The sequence below is a fragment of the Phacochoerus africanus genome, chromosome 11, assembly GCF_016906955.1.
Source record: "Phacochoerus africanus isolate WHEZ1 chromosome 11, ROS_Pafr_v1, whole genome shotgun sequence".
NCBI lineage: Eukaryota > Metazoa > Chordata > Mammalia > Artiodactyla > Suidae > Phacochoerus > Phacochoerus africanus.
Window position 1 is genome coordinate 2793782 of NC_062554.1, and position 13201 is coordinate 2806982.

At 41.9% G+C, this 13201-nt stretch overlaps 1 protein-coding gene across 2 annotated transcripts in view; it reads left to right on the forward strand.

Moving 5' to 3' along the window:
* Window positions 1-4976: 4976 nt before the first annotated feature.
* LOC125111666 (interferon-induced very large GTPase 1-like) overlaps window positions 4977-13201 on the forward strand; it is a 38370-nt gene continuing 30145 nt past the window's right edge. For both annotated transcript variants that reach the window (XM_047753689.1, XM_047753690.1), the window contains exon 1: window positions 4977-5171. The gene's annotated coding sequence lies outside the window, so the exon portion shown is untranslated. The remainder of the gene's footprint in view (window positions 5172-13201) is intronic.

Consider the following 13201-nt stretch of genomic DNA (forward strand, 5'->3'; position numbering starts at 1 on the left):
GAACTCCTATAAGTAATTTAAATCACCTCTCTGGCACACTCCTCATTCAAGGGGACACCCGCACCCTCACTTTGAGTGTGCGTGACTGCGTTACTTCTGCCTCAAAGAGGCTGATACTCTGTGGTCCTCTGCTCTCCCACATGTTGTACTGTGTTTCTAATTATACACTTTCTACCTGTTTCTACAGTCTTTGCCTCCTTGAAACATTCCTGCTTTCAACGGGGGCAAGAATCAGGGCAATTCTCCTCCTAGCCTCTAGCTGGTCTAGTGGCTAGGATTCCTGGTTTTCGTCTGAGCTGCCCAGGTTCAATTCCTGAGCAGAGAATTAGGTCTTGCTTCAAGCCACCACCCACTGCTGCCTCTATGAAATCAGGTGGGGTGGGGCTGCAGGCCTTCCAATTTGTAGCCAAGTTGGAAGTTGAGGGTAACCTGGAAAACTACTGAGGCAGAATACTACCTCAAGGGGGCAGTGGAGGCGCATAGCATGGGCTTCCAGGCGTTCTTTGATATGGCTATTGATGACCATTTGCGGTTTAAGGGCTCCAAGGAGTAACATCCCCACAGGCCTTGTTTACTATAGGGAGTGTACCTACGCCCACATGGACATTAATCCCTAATCCCCTGTGACTCAGTTTATGGGAAGCAAAGGGCAAAGAAACCGTGAGACTTATGGACATTTCCGCCCCAAGACTCCTATTGGACAAGGACTGGTGTAGGTAACTGGGCAAGGCCAACGGGAGAAAACCACATCTTTCTGGACCCCATGTTGGTACCCCCCCCCCAATCTTTAAGGGATAAAAAACCCTGTAAGACAATAGAGAGAGGGGGCTCTTCTCCCCCCTCGCAGCTGTCCCGGGAGCTATTTGCTTTCCTGTAATAGAGACTTTGCTTGCTTGCTGCCTGTGTGTGTTGCCAAGTTCATTCTTCCGCTGCGTGAAAAGGAAGCAGATTCTGGTAACGTCTTAACGACACCACTACCTCTTGCAATTAGCACCATTACCTCTTGAATCTTGGGGGAGTCTCATGGAACTAAGACCTCACCCTGCGGGATGTGGCACCATATCCAGGTAGACATCGTGTCAGACTTGAGTTACAATGTAGGCTACCCGGTTGGTGGTGCTTCACAATTGCTTGGTGTGGGGAAGACCCCCACGCATCTGGTGTTGGAAAAAAAAGGAAAACTGGATTTGGACTCAAACATCTGGGTTATCTGATTTTTCTTCTTCCCTCTCTCTTTTTGCAGGGTTCAGGGAAGGCTGCCCCAAGATATGCCACTCTGGCATAAGAATTATTTTAAAATGAAAACAAGCAAGGCCTGAAAACAGGAAAAACCTTTGAACCCTAACTGCCTAGAAGAATTTAAGATGGAAGGTAACTACAGCCTCCTATGAACCAGCTGTGGCAGACAGGGAGGAACTTGGCAAGGCAGGTTTGATCAAAGTCCTCTCCATGTCCCAGTGTCCCTAAATGTCTCAGCAAACATTTATTTATTTTATTTATTTATTTATTTTGTCTTTTTAGGGCCACTTCCCTCGGCATATGGAGGTTCCCAGGCTAGGGGTCTAATCGGAGCTGTAGCTACCGGCCTACACCACGGCCACAGCAACACCAGATCCGAGCCACATCTGTGACCTACCTCACAGCTCACAGCAACACCGGATCCTGAACCCACTGAGCTAAGCCAGGAATCAAACCTGCAACCTCACAGTTCCTTGTTGGATTCTTTTCTACTGAGCCATGATGGGAACTCCACAGCAAACATTTATTTAACAAAAATCAATTCTTCCTCATCTTGTGAATTACCTTGCTTCTATGTGAAGTTCCAGGCCCTTCCTCCCTTCTCGTGAGTCCAAGATGACATATAAATAGACCTCATCTTGCCTCACTGTCTTTGGAATTCTTCATGCTTACGTTTATTCCCTATATGTATGTATTAAATTTTATTTTCTCCTGGTAATCTGCCTCATGTCATTTAAGTTTGTGAAATGAAGTTTGGCACTCGCCATCAGCCTCTTCACGGAGTGAAACATGAGCCACTGTAGCTGCCCACATGCAGCCCCCGCTGAGTGGAGCTCAGGGTGGAGACCAGGAGGGAGGCCCTCTGTGCTCTGGGAAAACTGGAAGAACAGGCCTTCAGATGGTCAGATATTTTTTAGGAGAAGATTTTATGAGCCCACTTCTTGCATCTCCTCATATCTAGAAAACTTGCATCTGACTGGAGAGGTCTGGGTGAATTCCTTTTCCCTCGGTTTATTCAGAAAAAGGTTAGACTTTTTCAAAAAGAACTTAGGTCAGGGGAGTTCCCATTGTGCTCAGCAGTTAACAAACCCAACTAGTACCCATGAGGATGCAGGTTTGATCCCTGGTCTTGCTCAGTGGGTTAAGGATCCAGCGTTGCCGTGAGCTGTGGTGTAGGTCACAGACGTGGCTCGGTCCCATGTTGCTATTGCTGTGGCTGTGGCGCAGGTCAGCAGCTACAGCTCTGAATGGACCCCTAGCCTGGGAACCTCCACATGCCTTGGGTGTAGCCCTAAAAAACAAAAAGAAAACAAAACAGAAGAAAAAGAACTTGGGTTGGGAAACTGACAGAAAAAAAAAAAAAAGAAAGAAAGAAAAAAGAAAAGGGAACAGGAAAGCAAAGAGAAAAAAATTTACAAAAGGCATTTGCTAATCACTTAAACATTCGTGTTAAAAACAAACATTTCTGGGAAGTGATATGACTGAGAAATGAAACCAAAAGTCTGTTCTCAGTTTTGGGAGTTGACCTGAGTAAGAGGAGGCAGCTGTGTAGTGAAAGGAACCTGTTTGTGAATCTGACTTTAAGTCCATGGGATTGCTTTCTCCCCTTCCTTAATTTACGCAGTTACTGAATCCTTGCCACACACGGAAAACTGCTGACGCTGTGGGAGAACCCGAGGTGGCTCAGACACAGACTGTCATCTCTAGACCCAGAGCACAGCAACAGGGAAGACAGGGGTGCTGATACAAGGCCCAGCACACGAATGCAGAAGAAACTGTACTCAGGTCCCAGGGAAACACTGGGGGGGACACGGCAGCTGCACACACTCCACTTGATGCCTCTTGTTCTAACAGATTCCATCTTCAAACCATTATGTACAGGGAAGGAAAGAATTCATATTCGAAGCCCTGCCTCAGGCCAAGCACTGGAAGAGATTAACCTATCTCATTTTATCCTTATTAATGTTAGGTGAGGTACCTAGTGCTATGGCAGAAATTCATTCCATCACTCGGCTGCCTTTTCTTGCTCAGTTGCCCCCAACCCTCCCCCCCCACACACACACACACCCACCCAAGACTTAAGTAAATATGGCTAGAAATGACTGGATCCTAGACTCAAACTGAGGCTACACATCACATTTGGGGACTCAGGAAAACATAGGTTCTACTGTCTCTGTGCAAAAAGCATCCAGTGAGAGGCAGAGAAATAGGTAAGGAGAAAGTTCATTGGTGTGGGACCCTCGTGAGAGATACTGGCAGGCAAGCAAGCGAGCACTGCCCTGAGACCTAAGTGGGCTACAGGTTCATAATCAGAGGGAAAGCAGGCAGAAGGGAAAGACCACCTTCTTCCTCCCTGTTTTGTTAATTTTCTGGCTGCACCCACGGCACGTGGGAGTTCCCAGGCCAGGGATCCGACCCAAGCTTCAGCAGCAACCGAAGCCACAAGAGTAACAACACCGGATCCTTAACCCACTGCACCACAGGACAACTCCTCTTCCTCATTCCTGAGCAGATAGCAATCCTCCAAATATCCGTCTATGGCACCAAATACATGAATGAAGCCATTTCACGCGGTACAATGTCTATCCATCTGATGAGCACCACTGAATAACCTTGGTTGATACAACTTACTTGCAGTAGAGGAACCACTCAGCCCAGCCCTGCCTGACTTCCTGACCAGCAATATCTTGAGATATGACATAACTGTTGTTTTAAGCTAGAAAATTTTGGCATAATTTTGACCCAATTTGTTGTAAAGCAATACACAGAGCTAAGCCATTGAAGGATTTTAAGCAGGTCAGATACAAGTTAAATTCACAAGTCTCCTATTGGATGGAACACTGAAAGAGCTGTTTATCTTACCGAAGTGTCTGGCCATAGCAGTCGTGCAAGAGATGAATGAATAACCTCCCCTCCCCCAAAACATAATAATCTATTGATGTTCTGACTACCTGGTGTTTGTTGCAAAAACTCCTATATCTCCTGCTTCCTCCCTTACCTCTTCAGAGCAATCTCTTAGAGTTATCTGAGAGGCGGTGTTCCGGGCTTAAGTTTTAGTTTTTTCACCAAATAAAACATAACTGTCAACTTTTAAGTTGTGTGTGTGTGTGTGTGTGTGTGTGTGTGTGTGTGTATGGTTTTTTTAGTGACCATACCTAACTCAAGGGAGAAAAAGATATTTTATGGGAAATGAAAAATAAAACATTTAATTAGTAGTGGGAGCATACTTCTCTATTTGTCTTTGGGTGAATTAGGAATGAAAACAATAAAGCAGTTCAAACAATTTCTCTGAGGAAAAACTCTAATGTGCCAATATTTCCTCCCCAATTTTTTCCCTTTCCTGTTCTGCTATGTTCACTACCTGTTGCTCACCCCATTCCATCTCTGAGAGACACACGCATCATTAGTCTTCTATCTGCATAGTTTCAACACCCAGGAAACACAATACGAATAAATTTAATAAAGAAATAAAGAAGCAAGCAGTATTCCTTTAAATCAGCTGAATTTTTTTAAGGATAAAAACTAAAACAACAGTTCTTGTTGTGGCTCGATCCCTGACCTCGCTCAATGGGTTAAGGGTCCTGTGTTGCCACAAGCTGCTGGTTGGTTGTAGATGCAACTCGGATACAGTGTAGCTGTTGCTGTGGTCTAGGCCAGCAGCTGCAGCTCTGCTTCCACCCCTAATAGGGCAACTTCCACATGCCCCAGGTGCCACCCAAAAAGGAAAAAACAAAACAAAACGAAATACAAAAGTGAAACCAGTTTTTCAGTTCCTGCTTGGAAGATAAAATCAGGCCCTTTTACCACAGTTGGAGCTGAAGTTCTAGGCTGAAGATTTCAGTCGGCAAACTAGCAGACTCGGGGGAAGAACCTAGTCTACTTTCTCTTCCCTGGAGCAAACTAAAGACAGGAGGCTGGCCTCAAGGAGACAGGTACGTGAAGAAAAAGGAGGGAGATGGGGCAGACAGAGAGAGAACAACATGCTCAGAGATTAAAACAGAAACAGAAAATGATGAAAATAGGCACAGTTAGAGAGAGAGGCAGATTAAGGCATGCTAAGAACACAAATATAAATCCGGCATTCTCGTTGCTCCAACAAACGGCTCCAAATCTGGGGGAAAGGGAGGACACTATTGAAACAATTAAACAATTTGGAAATTCCCATTATCAAATAAAAATAAATCTAGACTTAGGTTAAAAGAGACTTTCTTTGAAAGGATTATTGCAATGAGGAAAAAGAGACTATCGTAATGGAGAAAATAGTACGAACATAGAGCTGTAAGCATCTGAAAGGCTAGACAGAAAGGAATTTTCTTTTAATGGGAAAGAGGCAACAGGAAGAAGGTAGAGGGAGCGGGATACTCAGGGAATGTTTTACTCTTGGGAAGGGCTGCGTGCCGTGCGGGATCAGGAGGAGGGTGTGTCCAAGTTCAAGGGACTGGAGAAAGGAAAGAAGTTGAACTAACGCTTCGTTTCCAGGAGTTTTCAATTGATCAGGAATTCCCACATCAGGCTCCCCAGCCTGGGGGGTCTGGCAGGAGGAGGAGCCCCCAGAGCATTTGGCTTTGCAGACCAGGGGGCTTGACTGCTGGAGCTCCACAGGGCTGGGAGAAACAGAGACTCTGCTCTTGCAGGGTATACGCAAGGGCTCATGCACACTGGGACCCAGGGCAAAAGCAGTGACTTCACAGGAGCCTGGGCCAGGCCCACCTCCTGGTCTTGGAGGGGCTCCTTCAGAGGCAGGGGGAAGCAGTGGCTCACTCTGGGGACAAGGACCTTGGTGATGGAGGTGTTGGTACTAGTCAGCTGTGTGAGCTCTCCTGGATGCCGACATTTTGGCACCAAAGACCGAGCCCCACCCAAGAGCCTGTAGGTTCCAGTAGTGGGAATGTCTCAGGCCAAACAAACCACCACACAGGAACAGAACCCCACCTATCAGCAAAGAGGCTGCTTCAGGACGACCTGAGCACACAGCTGCCACTAGAGGTGCCCCTAGATGGCCCTGCCCACTAGAGGATAGAGAAAAAAAGGAACCCCCCCTACACTGTTGGTGGGAATGCAAACTGGTACAGCCACTGTGGAGCACAGTATGGAGGTCCTTAAGACACTAAAAATAGAACTACAGCACTTCTGTATTTAGCCTACATGTTTCCTGAAAGACCTTTCTGGCATTTTATAGGCCTTTCTATTTCCTTATACTTTGAAACTAAATCCTGAAAAAACCCTCAGTTGAACATTCAAGCATAGTGGATGAACCTTCAGATGTATTCATTCAAACATTGAGAAAGAAAGAATGCTTCAGTTGGAAACTAGGAAGCAAAAAGTCTCAAGTCAATTATCTTAATGTTTAGGCCAACAGGAGAAGCAAATTAATTTTTTACACTCTCACTTTTTCTCCACTTAAAATATCTCCTTAGAATAGTGTTTTTTCGGAGCTCCTCTCATGGCACAGTGGAAACGAATCCGACTAGGAACCATGAGGTTGCAGGTTCGAGCCCTGGCCTTGCTCAGTGGGTTAAGGATCCAGCGTTGCGGTGAGCCATGGTATAGGTTGCAGACGTGGCTCAGATCCCATGTTGCTGTGGCTCTGACTTGACCGATTAGACCCCTAGCCTGGGAAACTCCTTATACCACAGGTGCGGCCCAAAAAAGCAAAAAAAAAATAGTGTTTTTTTGAAATGTGATTGAAACTTAGCAGCATTAATAAAAGGAAAGTTGGATTGTTTACAAACTCTATAGATCCAATTGTGGTTCAGCAGGTTATAAAACCAGCTAGGATCCATGAAGATGTGGTATTGATCCCTGGCATTGGTCAGGGGCCAGTGTTGACATAAGCTGTGGTGTAGGTCACAAAATGGCTCCTATCCCGTGGGGCTGTGGCTGTGGTATAGGCTGGCAGCAGCAGCTCTGATTTGACCCATATCCCAGCAACTTCCATATGTCACAGGTGTGGCCATATAATAAAAAAGCAAAAAAAGAATTATAGTTCCTCTGCAAAAAACTAGACATCCAATGTCAGATTCTCTGTAAGTGGGGCTGGGAATCCACATTTTTAATATGCCCTTGAGTTTTAATACGTCCATTACTCAAAATAAAGATTGAGAATAACAACTTTGGAATATGAACCCATATTTTAAACTCTAAAGTGGTTTAAAGCCAAGTCCAGTTCAATCAGTCAGAGGAGTGAACACATTTCAATCTTTAACACATCCATTATTTGCTGCAATTTTCACCTCTGTTGACATAGATCCCTGACTTTTAAATCTATCCCCATAATTTTTTTAAAGGGCAAGTAGTTTATTACTTATTTTTTTATTTTTATTATAGTTGATATACAAGGTTCGGCCAGTTTCTGCTATACAGCAGTGACCCAGTTATACATGTGTATACATTCTATTTCTCACATTATCCTCCATCCTCTTCCATCACAAGTGATTGAATATAGTTCCCTGTGCTATACAGCAAGATCTCATTATTTACCCACTTCAAATGTAATAGTTTGCATCTACTAACCTCAAACTCCCAGTCCATCCCACTACCTCCCTCTCCCCCAACAGCAAACGCAAGTCTTTCCTCAGAAAAAGTACATGATCTTTTTCTGTTTTGTAGATGGATCATTTGTGCCATATTTTAGACTCCACATATAAGTAATACCATATGATGTCTGTCTTTCGGCTTATGACTTAAGACTCTCTATGTCCAAACATGTTGCTGCAAATGGCATTGTCTTGTTCTTTTTTAATGGCTGAGGAGTATTCCATTGTATATATGTACCACTTTTTCTTTATCTATTATTCAATGAATGTATTACATTTATAGTTGTACAATGATCATCATAATCCAATTTTATGGGATTTCCATCCCACAACCCCAGCGCATCCCCCCACCCCCCAAACTCTCTCCTTTGGAAACCATAAGTTTTTCAAAGTCTATGAGTCAGTATGTACTGTAAAGAAGTTCACTGTGTCCTTTTTTTCAGAGTCCACATGTAAGTGATAGCAATTGATGTTGGTGTCTCATTGTTTGACTGACTTCACTTAGCATGATAATTTCTAGCTCCATCCATGTTGCTAAAAATGCTGGCATTTCGTTCCTTTTAATGGCTGAGTAATATTCCATTGTGTATATGCACCACATCTTCTTGATCCACTCTTCTGTCAATGGACATTTAGGTTGTTTCCAGGTCTTGGCTATTGAAAATAGTGTTGTAGTGAACACTGGAGCACATAGTTGCTTTTGAGTCATGGTTTTCTCTGGATAGATGCCCACAGGAGTGGGATTGCTGGGTCAAATGGTAGTTCTATGTTTAGTTTTCTGAGGCATCACCATACTGTTTTCCACAGTGGCTGCACCAAGTTACAATCCCACCAGCAGTGTACTAGGGTTCCTTTTTCTCCACACCCTCTCCAGCACTTATTGTTTGCAGACTTTGATGATGGCCATTCTGGCTGGTGTAAGGTGGTACCTCATCATGGTTTTGATTTGCATGTCTCTAATCATGAGTGATGGTGAACATCTTTTCATGTGTTTTTTGGTCATCCATATGTCTTCCTTGGAGAATTGTCTGTTTAGATCTTCTGCCCATTTTTTGATGGGGTTGTTTGTGTTTTTGGGGTATTGAGCATTAGGAGGTGTTTATAAATTTTGGAGATGAATCCCTTGTCAGTCGATTCATTTGCAAAGATTTTCTCCCACTCTGTGGTCTGTCTTTGTGTTTTGTTTAGGGTTTCCTTTGCTGTGCAGAAACTTTTCAGTTTAATTAAGTCCCATTTATTTATTTTTGTTTTTACTGTCATTACTCTAAGAGGTGGATGGATCTGAGAAGATGTTGCTGTGGTTTATGTCTAAGAGTGATTGGCCTATGTTTTCCTCTAAGAGTTTTATAGTATCTGGTCTCATATCTAGGTCTTTAACCCATTCTGAGTTTATTTGTGTGTATGGTGTTAGGGAGTGTTCTAATTTCCTTCTTTTCCATGTGGCTGTCCAGTTTTCCCAGCACCCCTTATTGAACAGGCTGTCTTTTCTCCATTGTGTATTCTTGCCTCCGTTGTCATAGATTAGTTGACTGTAGGTGCGCAGGTTTAATTCTGGGCTTTCTATCCAGTTCCACTGATCTATGTATCTGTCTTTGTGCCAGTACCATACAGTTTTGATGACTGTTGCTTTGTAGTATATAGTCTGAAGTCAGGGAGCCTGATTCCTCCAGCTCCAATTTTCTTTCTCAGGATGTCTTTGGCTAGTCTGGGTCTTTTGTGCTTCCAAACAAACTTTAAAATATGTTCTTCAAGTTCTGTGAAAAATGTCCCTGGTAATTTGATAGGGATTGCATTGAATCTGCAGATGGCCTTGGGAAGTGTAGTCATTTTGATAATATTGACTCTTCCAATCCAAGAGCATAGTATATCTTTCCATCTATTTGTGTCGTCTTTGATTTCTTTCATCAGTGTCTTATAGTTTTCAAAGTACAGGTCTTTTGTCTCTTTAGGTAGGTTTACTCCTAGGTATTTTATTCTTTTGGATGCGATGGTAAACAGGATTGCTTCCCTAATTTCTCTTTCTGCTCTTTCATTGTTAGTATATAGAAATGCAGTCAATTTCTGTGTGTTAATTTTGTATCCTGCAATTTTGCCAAATTCATGGATGAGCTCTAACAGTTTTCTGGTAGAGTCTTTAGCATTCTCTAGGTAGAGTATCACATTATCCACAAATAGTGATGGTTTTACTTCTTCCTTTCCAACTTGGATTCCTTTTATTTCTTCTACTTCTCTGATTGCTGTGGCTAGGACTTCCAAAACTATGTTGAATAGTAGTGGTGAGAGTGGACATCCTTGCCTTGTTCTTGATCTCAGCAGGGATGCTTTCAGCTTTTCACCATTAAGAATGATGTCAGGTGCAGGTTTGTCATATATGGCCTTTATCATGTTGAGGTAGGCTCCTGCTATGCCCACTTTCTGAAGGATTTTTATCAGAAATGGGTGTTGGATTTTGTCAAAGGCTTTTTTGTGTCTATTGAGAGGATCATATGGTTTTTATTCTTGTTTGTTAATGTAGTGTATCACACTGATGGATTTGTGGGTATTGAAGAATCCTTGCATCCCATTGATAAATCCCACTTGATCATGATGTATAATCCTTTTAATGTATTGTTGGATGCGGTTTGCTAGTATTTTGCTGAGAATTTTTGCATCTATGTTCATCAGTGAAATTGGCGTATAATTTTCTTTTTTTTGTGGTATCTTTGGTTTTGGTATCAGGGTGATGGTGGCCTCATAGAATGAGTTTGGGTGTGTCCCTTTCTCTGCATTTTTTTTGGAATAGTTTCCGAAGGATAGGTGTTAGCTCTTCTCTAAGTGTTTGATGGAATTCGCCTGTGAAGCCATCTGGTCCTGGACTTTTGTTTGTTGGAAGTTTTTCAATCATGGTTTCAATTTCAGTACTTGTGATTGGTCCGTTCATCTTTTCTATTTCATCTTGGTTTAGTCTTGGAAGATTGTACTTTTCTACGAATTTGTCCATTTCTTCTAGGTTTTCTGTTTTATTGGCGTTTAGGTGCATATAGTAGTTTCTTATGCTCTTTTGAATTTCTGTGATGTCCATTGTTACTTCTGCTTTTTCATTTCTAATTTATTGATTTGAGTCCTCTCTCTTATTTTCTTGATAAGTCTGGCTAAGGGTTTATCAATTTTCTTGATCTTTTCAAAGAACCAGCTTTTTGTTTCGTTGATCTTTTCTGTGGTTTTGTTTCTATTTCATTGATTTCTGCTCTGATCTTTATGATGTCTTTCCTTCTACTAACTTTAGGTCTTGTCTGTTCTTCTCTCTCTAACTGCTTTAGATGTAAGGTTATCTTGCTTATTTGAGCTTTTTCTTATTTCCTGAGGTGGGCTTGTATTGCTATAATCTTTCCTCTTAGAACAGCTTTTGCTGCATCCCATAGGTTTTGGAGAGTTGTGTCTTTGTTATCATTAGCATGTAGGTATTTTTAAATTTCCTCTTTGATTTCTTAAGTGATTCCTTGGTTGTTTAGTAGCATGTTGTTTAGTCTCCACGTGTTAGTGTTTTTTGCAGTTTTTTTCTTGTTGTTGATTTCCAGTCGTATAGCGTTGTCAGAAAAGATGTTTGATAGGATAGCAATGGTCTTAAAGTTACTGAGGTTGGATTTGTAGCCCAGGATGTGATTGATCTTAGAGAATGTTCCATGTGCACTTGAGAAGAATGTGTATTCTGATGCTTTTGGATGGAATGTCCTATAAATATCTATTACATCCATCTGGTCTAATGCTTCATTCAGGGCCTGTGTTTCCTTATTGATTTTCTGTCTGGATGATCTGTCCTTTGCTGGGAGTGGGGTGTTAAAGTCCCCCACGATGATTGTGTTACTGTCGATTTGTCCTTTTAAGGTTGTTAGCAGTTGCCTTATACATTGTGGTGATCCTATGTTGGGTGTGTAGATATTTAAAATTGTTATAGTATCTTCTTCTTGGATTGATCCTTAGATCATTAGGTAGTGACCTTCCTTGTCTCTTAAAATATTCTTCATTTTAATGTCTGTGTTTTTCTGATATGAGTATTGCTACTCCAGCTTTCTTTTGATTCCCATTTTGCATGGAGTATCTCACTTTCAATGTATATGTGTCCCTACAAGTGAAGTGGGTCTCCTGAAGACAGCATATATATGGGTCTTGTTTTTTTATCCATTCAGCCAGTCATTGTCTTTTGGTTGGGGCGTTAGGTCCATTAACATTTAAGGCAATCATTGATATGTACGTTCTTATTGCCATTTTATTAATTGCTTTGGATTTATTTTTGTTGTTCTTTTTTCTTTCCTTCTCCTCTTGTTCTCTCCTCTTGTGGTTTGATGACTATCTTTAGTGTTGTATTTCAGCTGATTTTTCTTCTTGGTTTGTGTATCAATTGTGGATTTTTGATTTGCAGTTACTCTGAAGTTTTGATATGAGTCACTCTGTATATATATATATGAGATTGTTTTAAGTTATTGGTCTCTTAACTGCAAGTGCATCTCCAGTGTCCTGCATTGGTACTCTCCTCTTCTCATGATTCTGATTTTGGTGGCATGATTGTGCATGAATAATTTTGTAGCTTTACTGGTGAACCTCGTCATTTGTGGTATTTTTGTTTCTGGTTGCGGCCTTTTCTTTTCTGTCTAGAGAAGTTCCTTTAGTATTTGTTTTAAGGCTGGTTTAGTGTTGCTGAATTCTCTCAACTTTTGCTTATCTGTGAAGGTTTTGATTTCTCCTTCACATGTGAATGAGAGCCCTGTTGAGTAAAGTAATCTTGGTTGGAGGATTTTCCCTTTCATCACATTAAGTATATCATGCCACTCCCTTCTGGCCTGCAGAGTTTCTGCTGAAATATCTGCTGACAACCTTATCGGGGTTCCTTTGTATGTTGTTTGTTTCTTTTCTGTAGCTGCTTTCAAGGTTTTCTCTGTCTTTAATTTTGGTCAGTTTGATTAATATGTGTCTTGGGGTGTTTCTCCTTGGGTTTATGTTATATGGTACTTGTTGTGCTTCCTGGATTTGAGTGAGTGGTTCCTTTCCCATGTTAGGGAAGTTTTTGGCTATTATCTCTTGGAATATTTTTTCTGTCCCTTTTTCTCTCTCTTCTCCTCCTGGCACCCCTATAATACAGATGTTGATGTGTTTAACGTTGTCCTAGAATTCTCTCAGACCCTCTTCATTTCTTTTCAATCTTTTTTCTCCTTTCTGTTCCTCATCAGTGATTTCCACTCATCTTTCCTCCACCTCGCTTATTCATTCTTCTGCTTCCTGTTCTGCTCTTGGCTGTTTCTAATGAATTTTTTATTTCAGTTATTCTATTTTGCATCTCTTCCTAAGTTTTATATCTTTTATCTCTTTGCTCAGTGTTTCCTGTAAATTATCCATCTTTGCCTCCAGTGTCTTGCATCATCTTCATCATCATCAGCAGCAGCAGCAGCATC